This window comes from Rutilus rutilus (assembly GCF_951802725.1).
Source record: "Rutilus rutilus genome assembly, chromosome: 14".
In the NCBI taxonomy this organism is placed as follows: domain Eukaryota; kingdom Metazoa; phylum Chordata; class Actinopteri; order Cypriniformes; family Leuciscidae; genus Rutilus; species Rutilus rutilus.
The window spans coordinates 21,327,997-21,337,608 of NC_140219.1; the positions used below are offsets into that span (position 1 = coordinate 21,327,997).

The following is a 9,612-nucleotide window of genomic DNA, read 5'->3' on the forward strand; positions in this document are numbered from 1 at the left end:
TTCCAAAATATGATTTTTTATTCCTCTTTTTAGTCAACTTTAGCATGGGTGTATTAACTTATGCATTGCACTGTATATATATATATATATATATATATATATAAATTATATATATATAAAAATGTTGACTTCGGGATTTAATTTTTTTTTTACAGTGTACACTGTAAAAAAAAAATTACATCCCGAAGTCAAAATTTTCTAGTGACTGGTTACATCTAAATTTTTCAATTAGTCTGACATATTATTTCTCATTGAGCCAATGTTAACAGACTATTGCAACAAGAATTGCACTTGGGCCAATTAAAAAATGTAGATGTTATCAGTCACTAGAAAATTTTGACTTGGAGAGGAATTTTTTTTACAGTGTATATATATAAACCTTTAATAATATCTTCAAATTAAGCACTGGAACATCTAATATCCACGTTCTTTTAAATTAGGTTAAACTTTGTCTTTAAGTCAACTTTATATCTTTAAAAGATAGTCAGAAAGGAATAGTTCACTTATGAATGTTGTCCAGAACAACATTGGACCCCATTGGCGTTCATTGTATAGGGTGATAAAAAAAAAGAAGACATCTTTCAAAATATATTCTTTTTGTGAATTTTCATTTTAGGTGAACTATCCCTTTAACTCTTTGGGTGTTGTGTGATGACAGATTGATGTGGGTTGTGCTTTATTTTCCAGGGTGTCACTGAGCATCATCAATGACGGCTCTTAAACCTGTCAAAGAATATATAGACTCTGATGGCTCAGATCACATGGATGCTCAGATCTGACAGGAACTTTGACCTCAGTCAGATGCTTGACAGCGGCTTGACTTTGAGAAGACACAGCAGGTTTCCCCTGGAGGATATTCACTGACTGAGCTAAAAATCCCTCTTCTGCCTAGCTCTTCAAGGTCCAACTCTTCAAGGTCCAACTCAAACTCTGAGGTTCAGGTGTGAAAGTTTGAACAATCCTCAAGCTGTGCTTGCCTGAAAACAAGCAGCGGGCAGCAGTGAATTCATATACTATGCTCTAAACAGAGCATATAGTATGGTCTATGAAAGCCATTGAAAAAGATACATGATGGTATCTGACATTTCTTTGCCGATACAGATTTTGCATGAATGTTAACCCTATAAAGCCTACTGAATCATATTTGATTCACAAATCTCTAAGTTACCAGCATGTTCAAAACTTTGCTGAAATAACTTGTTGTAAACAATCTTCTAGATGCCTTATGTCATCTGATTGATAGTTTATCAATCAGATGACAAGTAAGTAAAAGGCATTTGAAAGGCATTTAAGTATAATTCTGAGTTTAGTATACATTTTAATATAACATATCCACCTTCAGGTTGTTGTACACACGTCTTTCTGCTCTGAAATAAGTGATTATTTTATAACGTAAACATAAGAATAAAATATATATTTTTAGTAACATTTCAAGGAATGTTCTTTTGAGGAATGTTCATTTGTACATTTCACGATCATCATTACATTACATTATATGTTTTACCCTCCACAATAAAACTACAGAGCTTTGATAAGCATACAACTAATCATTTAAATATCAACTTACTATAACATATTATTGGGAAATACACCTCACATATTTAACATCTCCCCAATAAACAATTCCATTTCAGAAAAATAAGATTTTTCAGACTGCTATTTAGAGGCTTTAGGGGGTTAATGCTAGCATGGTTGAGCACAGCAACCATTGATTTACTGCTAGCTGAATTCAGCACAGATGCATAATCGATTGGAATTGGTGCACTCATTACTATTTTTTTTTCCATTTGATTATTTCTGTCTGTTAAAGTTGTGATGTAAAAGTATTAAATAATGGCATCTTCAAGATGAAAATACATTGATTTGGGTAATACATTTGCTATCATGGAATGCATGGTGAAAGTCAAATAATGTGCAAGTTGGACATTTCAAACATTTTCACAATGACATGATGTCTGTTCAGTATCACAGAAATGGTTGGTATTATGTTTGCATGGATGGACTACATGAATCTGTGAACTTAACAGATGCTTTATGTCTCTGAGGACTCAATCCACATTTGCTCCTCTACTGGAGATGGCCTACCAACATTTGGTGGAGAATTAATCACTTGCTTTCAGCCTGAGGCAAATCCATCATTGCATGGGAATACTGTGGTGTGTTCCTTTGTTAGAAGGTATTTTAGATTTCCCTGAACAGGCTCATATCTATTTAGTCTTTTAAAAATTAGCATCGAAATATAGGACACTGAAAACTAATATTCTGTCAGCTTGGAAACATTTGTGGATGGCATGCCTAACGGAGATCTCACTCACTCTGGCCAGGCTCACTTCCCCTTTAATATTAGGGGAGAGGGTGACATCTAGTGTTTGATCTAAGTGCAACCAAAAAGGAGCAATTTCTTTGAACACTTACAAATATAGTAATTTGTAATTGGGGGGTTATGGTTATTCTGTGAAAACCCCCTTTTGGAACATTTATTTTTAATAGTGTACTTTTTTGAACACAACTGCTTAACGACATCAGCAAACTACTTGTTTGATTTTATCATTTGTTCATGGACAGAAATATTTCTGTCATGACAACTCTGTGAGTGTTTGGCATGTTAATAGATTTGATTCATATAGCCACTTTGGCCAGTGGTTTTACAAAGTTACTAGCGAATCAGCATGTTCACTGGCCACAATTTTGACATCGATCGACACCATGGCATGGGGAAAAACTGCCATATAGATAATTTTAATATGGCAGAAGGTAAAATAGGCTGCTGTCACTTTAAGACCTGATGGATGGAGCCATTATATTGTTACACATGTGTTTTTTTTCTCAACTGTTAGGTTCATTAGCCGCGTTTCCACTGTCGGGCCAGAGCCGGGTGTGCTAGTGCGTGCCAGGGCCAGTCGCAATTCCACTGTCACTTCAGGGGCTTGATCGGGGCTTATTCGGGGCCAACGGCCAGGGTTTTCTGGCCCGCCGAATACCTTGGTCCAAAGTGGGCCAGCTCGGGCTAGAGGAGTGGTTACGAACAGAGGCGGTGTTTACCTGTGTCTGGAGACGGCACCGCCGGAGGATTCTGTCAGCATTAAAGACTTTTTAAATAATTTACCTCAAAACTCACTTTCATGCTTGAATGCCTTCTGTTTGTGATCCGATGTGGATTCTGATCACCGTATAAGGTAGAAATATTTATACGTGATGCAAAAGACTATGCACGCTAAGCATTACCATTGTACCCATACACAAAAGAAATATATTTTCTGGATATGTTTTGGAATATATGCACATATTTGAAATTGGCCCAATAAATATATTTCATACTTATATTTCATATATTTTTGTTATATTTCAGAATATATTTCAATGTATTTTTTTCTGTACGGGTCCCCAAAAGTGTCAAAAATATATGTGGCATATATTCCAAATACATTGAAATATATTCTGAAATATAACAAAAATATATGAAATATAAGTATGAAATATATTTATTGGGCCAATTTCAAATATTTGCATATATTCCAAAACATATCCAGAAAATATATTTCAAATACAATTCTTTTGTGTATGGGTAAACATGGTAAATATGAATGAATGAATATGAATATCACAATCCTGTTTTTATTTTATCTGTCAGTAGCCTACGTCTCGTCTCTTTATACCGGACTATTATAAAATAAAGCAACTTTCTTTTCGGGAGCTTCCTCTGCTTCTCTGACTGAAAATATATCTGTAGCCTACTGGGAGAGAGTGCTAAAGCTCATCAGGTCATATTTTTGGTAGCTTATTTGTAGAAATTATCATTCTTTCAAAATGTGATGTAAATATGTCCTGTAATAAACAGAAACAGCCTCGACTGAATAAGTAAGTGTGTCCTCTTTCTTTTGTGAAATAGACCTAATGGTAAACCACTTTATTTCTGTGTGACTAATGTGCAATTTTGACACAAATGAATTCATTATGGTCAATGTATCACTTTTTATTGTAAATATCTGGTAAAACATTGATTCTTGGGTTTTGAATATTCAAGTAAACAACGAAAATGCCAGCAAACGGTCGCTTTTATCATGTTTGTTTTGCGATCACGCTGTTTGCAGTGATTTATTTCTGATTTGTTTTCTGATAAAACTTCCATTTGTTGGTGAAAAGATGGGTTAGTGTGACGTTGTTCCAGATAGGCGTGTTACGGGCGTGTTTTAGTGAAGCGCTGTGGAGCTTCTGGCCCGATAGTGGAAACGCAGCAGATTTTGGGCCCGGTGCTAACTGGCCCGAGGCTATTAGCACGGCATGGCCCGTTTAAAGGGTAACTCTCGCCAAAATTGAACCTAGGCTCTTTTTGTTAATCTACCCGAGTCAAACTTTCGCGTAATAATTAGAATGGAAACACCACTTTTAAGATTGACCGTATTTTCGTTTTAGGTCAAAATGCCTTTTGAATGGGAGTGAATGGGGCACTTATGATAGCATCAAAATCGCTATTTTTAAAACACTAAAGCCCTATTCAGACGGGACTAGTTTAACATGGAGCGGTGGGGTAAAGTAATAATTACCAGAGCTTCTCTGTGATTTTAGTCCCGTCCGAATGTGCCATCTCAGTAATCATTACAGACAATGTCAATAAAGATTACGGCGACTTTTACCTTCAGTAAAAAGGTCCGGAAAAATTACCTCAGGTAATACTACCCAGCTAACACAAATACGTGACTGTTACGTAACTGCAACGTAATCTGGTGACCAAACTTTCGTCGTGGCGACGTAATTAGTTACGTCGTGGCAACCGGAAAAGTGAAATTCCCAAAATACGTTGCTACAACGTAACTTTGTAACGTTGTCAGTAGGTAACGGCGACGTCGTGGCAACGTTGTGGATCGACAGTCGTGTATTGGTAACCAGTTGGTCATTTTAGTTTTTAATAATATGGGCGGACATGCAGTGGTCTAATTTAACTTGTCCTCATTGGCCCAAAACTATTTTAGAGACTTTTTCAACGACATATGAACGATATACAGACTCAGAATTTGGTTGATTTAGTTCATTTACTATAGAACAAAGCACAAACAGCAAAAACAGTTTGCAAACAGGTTATACATTTAAATTAACAAGATTTTCCTCAAAAGCTTGAACATCAAACTACTCCTACACGTCTTCATTTTGGTGGCCCTAATAACAAAGCAAGAATAAGAAAAGAAAAATGCAAGAAAAAAGAACAGTTGAGTGTTTTCCCATTTAACATTTAAATATACAAAGCAATTAGCACTGAAAGATAGAATCTGTATAAGCAGACAGTTTTGTTTAAAAATCGCTTGTATATTTTTCTAAACATTGTCACAAAGTTATGTTGTGGCAAGTGCATTATTTCCTTTTAAAATAATTTTATAACTTAATGACATGTATCACTATATTCTATAAAACCTTAGTTTGAAATTTTTTTTTTGTACATTTAATAATACATATTTTGTTTTTCTTCTTCTGAAGTCATAATTACAATGTCCCTTTCTTTTTTTTTAACTAGGAAACTAGGCCTATTTATGATTATTCCTGAAGGCAGCATTAAACTCCTAAAATGTCAGGTGATGGTGCAACTGTCCGAACAAATAAACAGATTAAGAAAACAATTTAAAATGGTGTCTTAATAATAACAAAATAAAAACTATGCCATCATTTTAGGTTTGAAGCCTTTCATATAATTGTTTTTTATACATATCAGTAGTTTTAAAGCTGTTGAGATAATTGAGAAACTTTTGTCCAGCCATTTGTATATTCTCAAATGTTATTATGAATTTACAAGGTAATAACAGTAAACATGATAATGCATCATCCAGAGGAGCCTAACTGATCTCTTTGGCAGAGTGAAAAAGTTTGTGGAGCTCTCTCAAATACTGATAAAAACTGCTAATTTCAAGTATGGGTAGGTTGGTGGTACACTTTCCATGTCAGGTGGTACAACTACAATACATAATATTTTTGCTGTACCACCTGACATAAAAACTTAAATTAGTTTAAACACTTTAAAATATCATTTAACATCTGAAAATTGTTTAAACACATTGTCTTCAAGAGTGTTGATGTCATTAGAAGTCTTCCCAAGTGAGGCTGGATCTGAACTGGAGCTGCTGTAATCTCTAGTAAAATATGCTGAGCATCCTGAGATAGAAACAAGGAGACAACAGGAGAAAGATTAGCATTGCTGCTGTTCATATTATTTCAGGCAAAAGATGGTCATGTGCACTTTTTACTATTTCATCACGTATAGTGCAAGATTATGAGATGTGTTAATTGAATGCTTGGCTAAAGAGATGTGTCTTTAATCTAGATTTAAATTAGGATAGTGTTTCTGGGCCCCAAACATTATCAGGAAGGTTATTCTAGAGTTATTCCCTTACATTCTATTGAATTAATAGGAAATCATCTGATTTTATAAAGAACACATGGCCTAACGAGTCAGCATTTTAATATTTGAATACTATACATTCTTACAATGCAAACGTCCTAAACATTTCTGAGTATTACCAATGTTGAAAACAGTTGTGCTGATTAATCTTTTTGTGTAAACCAATGTAAAAGTTTAATCCATTTTCTTTTTTCTCTCTCCAGGATTCATTGTTAAAGGGTTAGTTCACCCAAAAATGAAAATTCTGTCAGTAATTACTCACCCTCATGTTGTTCCAACCATGTAAGTCTTTCGTTCATCTTCGGAACCCAAATTAAGATATTTTTGATGAAATCTGACAGAATTTTGACTCCTCCATAGGCTTCCAGTGTGACCGAAACTCACCGGCCCAGAATAGTTATTAAAACATCGTTAAAATAGTCCAAGTAACTACAGTGGCACTACATTAAGTTTATCATGCGACGAGAATACTTTTTGTGCACAAAAACAAACAAAAATAACGACTTTATTCCACTTTTCATTTCCTTCTCTCTGGGCCTCGTAGTGTTTTTGCGCTGCGCGTCTGTGTTGCACGTCATCACGCAACACACACATGACCGGCGTCGGCCAATAGTGAGCCTACGTGGTGACGTGTAACACAGACGCGCTGCGCAAAAACACTACGCGAACCAACTAGACATCCAGAGAGAAGGAAATGAATAGTGGAATAAAGTCGTTATTTTTGTTTGTTTTTGCGCACAAAAAGTATTCTCGTCGCTTGATATACTTAAGATTGAGCCACTGGAGTCACTTGGACTATATTAACGATCTCTTTAATAACTTTTCTGGGCCAGCAAGTTTCGGTCACACTGGAAGCCTATGGAGGAGTGAAACATGGCTCAGATTTCATCAAAAATATCTTAATTTGTGTTCCGAAGATGAACGAAGGTCTTACGCGGTTGGAACAACATGAGGGTGAGTAATTACTGACAGAATTTTAATTTTTGGGTGAACTAACCCCTTAAATAGACCCAACATATACACTACTGTTCAAAAGTTTGGGTTCAATAGAGTAAAAAAAAAAAAATCATATTTTATTCAGCAAGGATGCATTAAATTGACCAGAAGAGAGAGTAAAGATTTCTGTTTCAAATAAATTATGCTTTTTTTTTCTTTCATTCATCAAATAACCCTGAAAAACACAACAATATGAAGCAGCACTGCTGTTTTCAACACTGATAATAATCTTAAATGTTTCATCTATGGTTTTAGTTTTACTTATTCACTTATTCATGTTGCTCATACAGTGTCACTTAAGTTTGGTTGTCAAAACTTTCTTAAAATAAATTAAACAAATAAATGTAAATGTAAATATGAGAATTTAAAATAACAGATGCATGGTGATATACAGTAGGTGACAAAATATTGTGAGAAAATGGATATGAAGTTATTTAATGAGCTTCCTCACTTCACCTGTTTCCAACTTCTCTGGCAGCAGCTTCCTTCAGAAATGTTGAAGTCGTGAAGCTTCCCCTCTGTTGTAGAAGGATTATTTTGTTGCTCCTGAAATATCAGAACTAGTTTTATCAATTTGTGTTTACCATTGAGCTAAGTTTCAGCCAATTTTCACACTCCATGTAAGTTGTAACGTTAAGTGACGTCATCGAGTACATTTAATAAATTAGCTCACTTCCAAACTAACTTATTTTTTACAAAACTATCAAAACCTCTCATCTACCCATAAAATGTGATTAAAATCCTAAACTTTCATATCAAAAGCTCAAGCTAATGAAGCTATGAAGTTAGCATATCGTTATCTCTTCTGAAAACGGTTGAGATGCTAACGGACTTTTTCCGAAGACACTAAACCATTTCTATAAAGCAAATATTCAACAGAAGCGTGTCACTTACAAGTACGAGAAGTGTCAAGAACAGTTGTGTGTATTATTTGTGTGATTTTAGAGACTAAACTCACCTGAAAGCAGTGAAAACAACAGCGAGAGACGGAGTTCTGCCGCTTTGTCAGTTGCAGTCAGTGGGGCGGTCGGTGACGCGCCGTTTCCATGGCAACTCATCTCCGCTCCAGTGTTTGAGGGCGACTCGAAGGTTCACGCGCACGCCCATTAAAACGTCAAAGCCACGCAACATTTACAAACATAAACATCTAGAATTATAACCTTACTTGAATAGAATGAACGTATTTCAACGTACAGAATACTAAACAAACAATTGAAACAAATAAAATATTTCATAGAAATGCAGTCTGATAAGATGGTAATGAAATTACGGGCCCGTGACGTTGCAGTTCCGTTGCCAGTAAGTCATGAAATTACCAAGTTATTACGAATAGAGTACGTATCTGGAACGTAGTTGGTTATCTTATAACCTTAGGAGGACGTACTGACGACGTTGTGGGTTGGTAATATAATGGTAATGAAATTACGGTCCTGTTACGTTGCAGTTCCGTTGCCAGTAAGTCATGAAATTACCAAGTTATTACGAATAGAGTACGTATCTGGAACGTAGTTGGTTATCTTATAACGTTAGGACGACGTACTGACGACGTTGTGGTTTGGTAATATGATGGTAATGAAATTCCGAGCATACGACGTTGTAGTTACGTTGTCAGTTGGTAAGTCATGAAATTACCAAAAAGTACGAATAAATTACGTAACTGCGACGTCGTGTGTTAGCTGGGTAATCCCGTGCGAACAGACCCGCTGTAAATATGTACGTAAATATTTAATCCTTTCCTGTTTAAAAGTAGTTTTCCGTGGTTTTTCAACTATGGAGACGCTTGAAAAAGCATTCAGTTGCGTTCTAGACGCTGGGACAAATCTGGCAAAACTCAAGTTTTCCACACACCATTCAGATCAGAAAGAACCCGAAAGCAATTGATAGAGGCACGAAACATCTTTTAGCGTTAGGTAAGTGCCTATTACCAACACAATCCTGTTAATAAAGTTAATTAATACATTGTTCGACTGGACATAACTGTTTTATAAATATAAATATAGGTTGTTTGCGCACGTGATATCAGGAAGCAACACACATGATGACACAACAGGAGGGTGACGGCGATGTGAAAATCGAGTTACTCCTCCCACTTCTGCTAGTTTTACTGAGATATCTTCAGGGGTGCAAACAGCGCGCTTTTCGGCGCCTCCCGCTTTTTTCACGTCAGTTTGGGTGACTTGTGTGAATCGTGCAGATCCGAAGAGTTTTTTTTTAGGGGGGGGGGGGGGGGG

General features: G+C 35.9%; 1 long non-coding RNA gene across 1 annotated transcript; it reads right to left on the reverse strand.

Moving 5' to 3' along the window:
* Positions 1-4,708: 4,708 nt before the first annotated feature.
* LOC311304179 lies at positions 4,709-9,047 on the reverse strand. Its single transcript, XR_014629893.1, has 3 exons — positions 8,340-9,047; positions 7,838-7,927; positions 4,709-6,138 (listed from the first exon to the last, which is right to left on the reverse strand). It is a non-coding gene; the product is annotated as an uncharacterized lncRNA (long non-coding RNA).
* Positions 9,048-9,612: the final 565 nt, after the last annotated feature.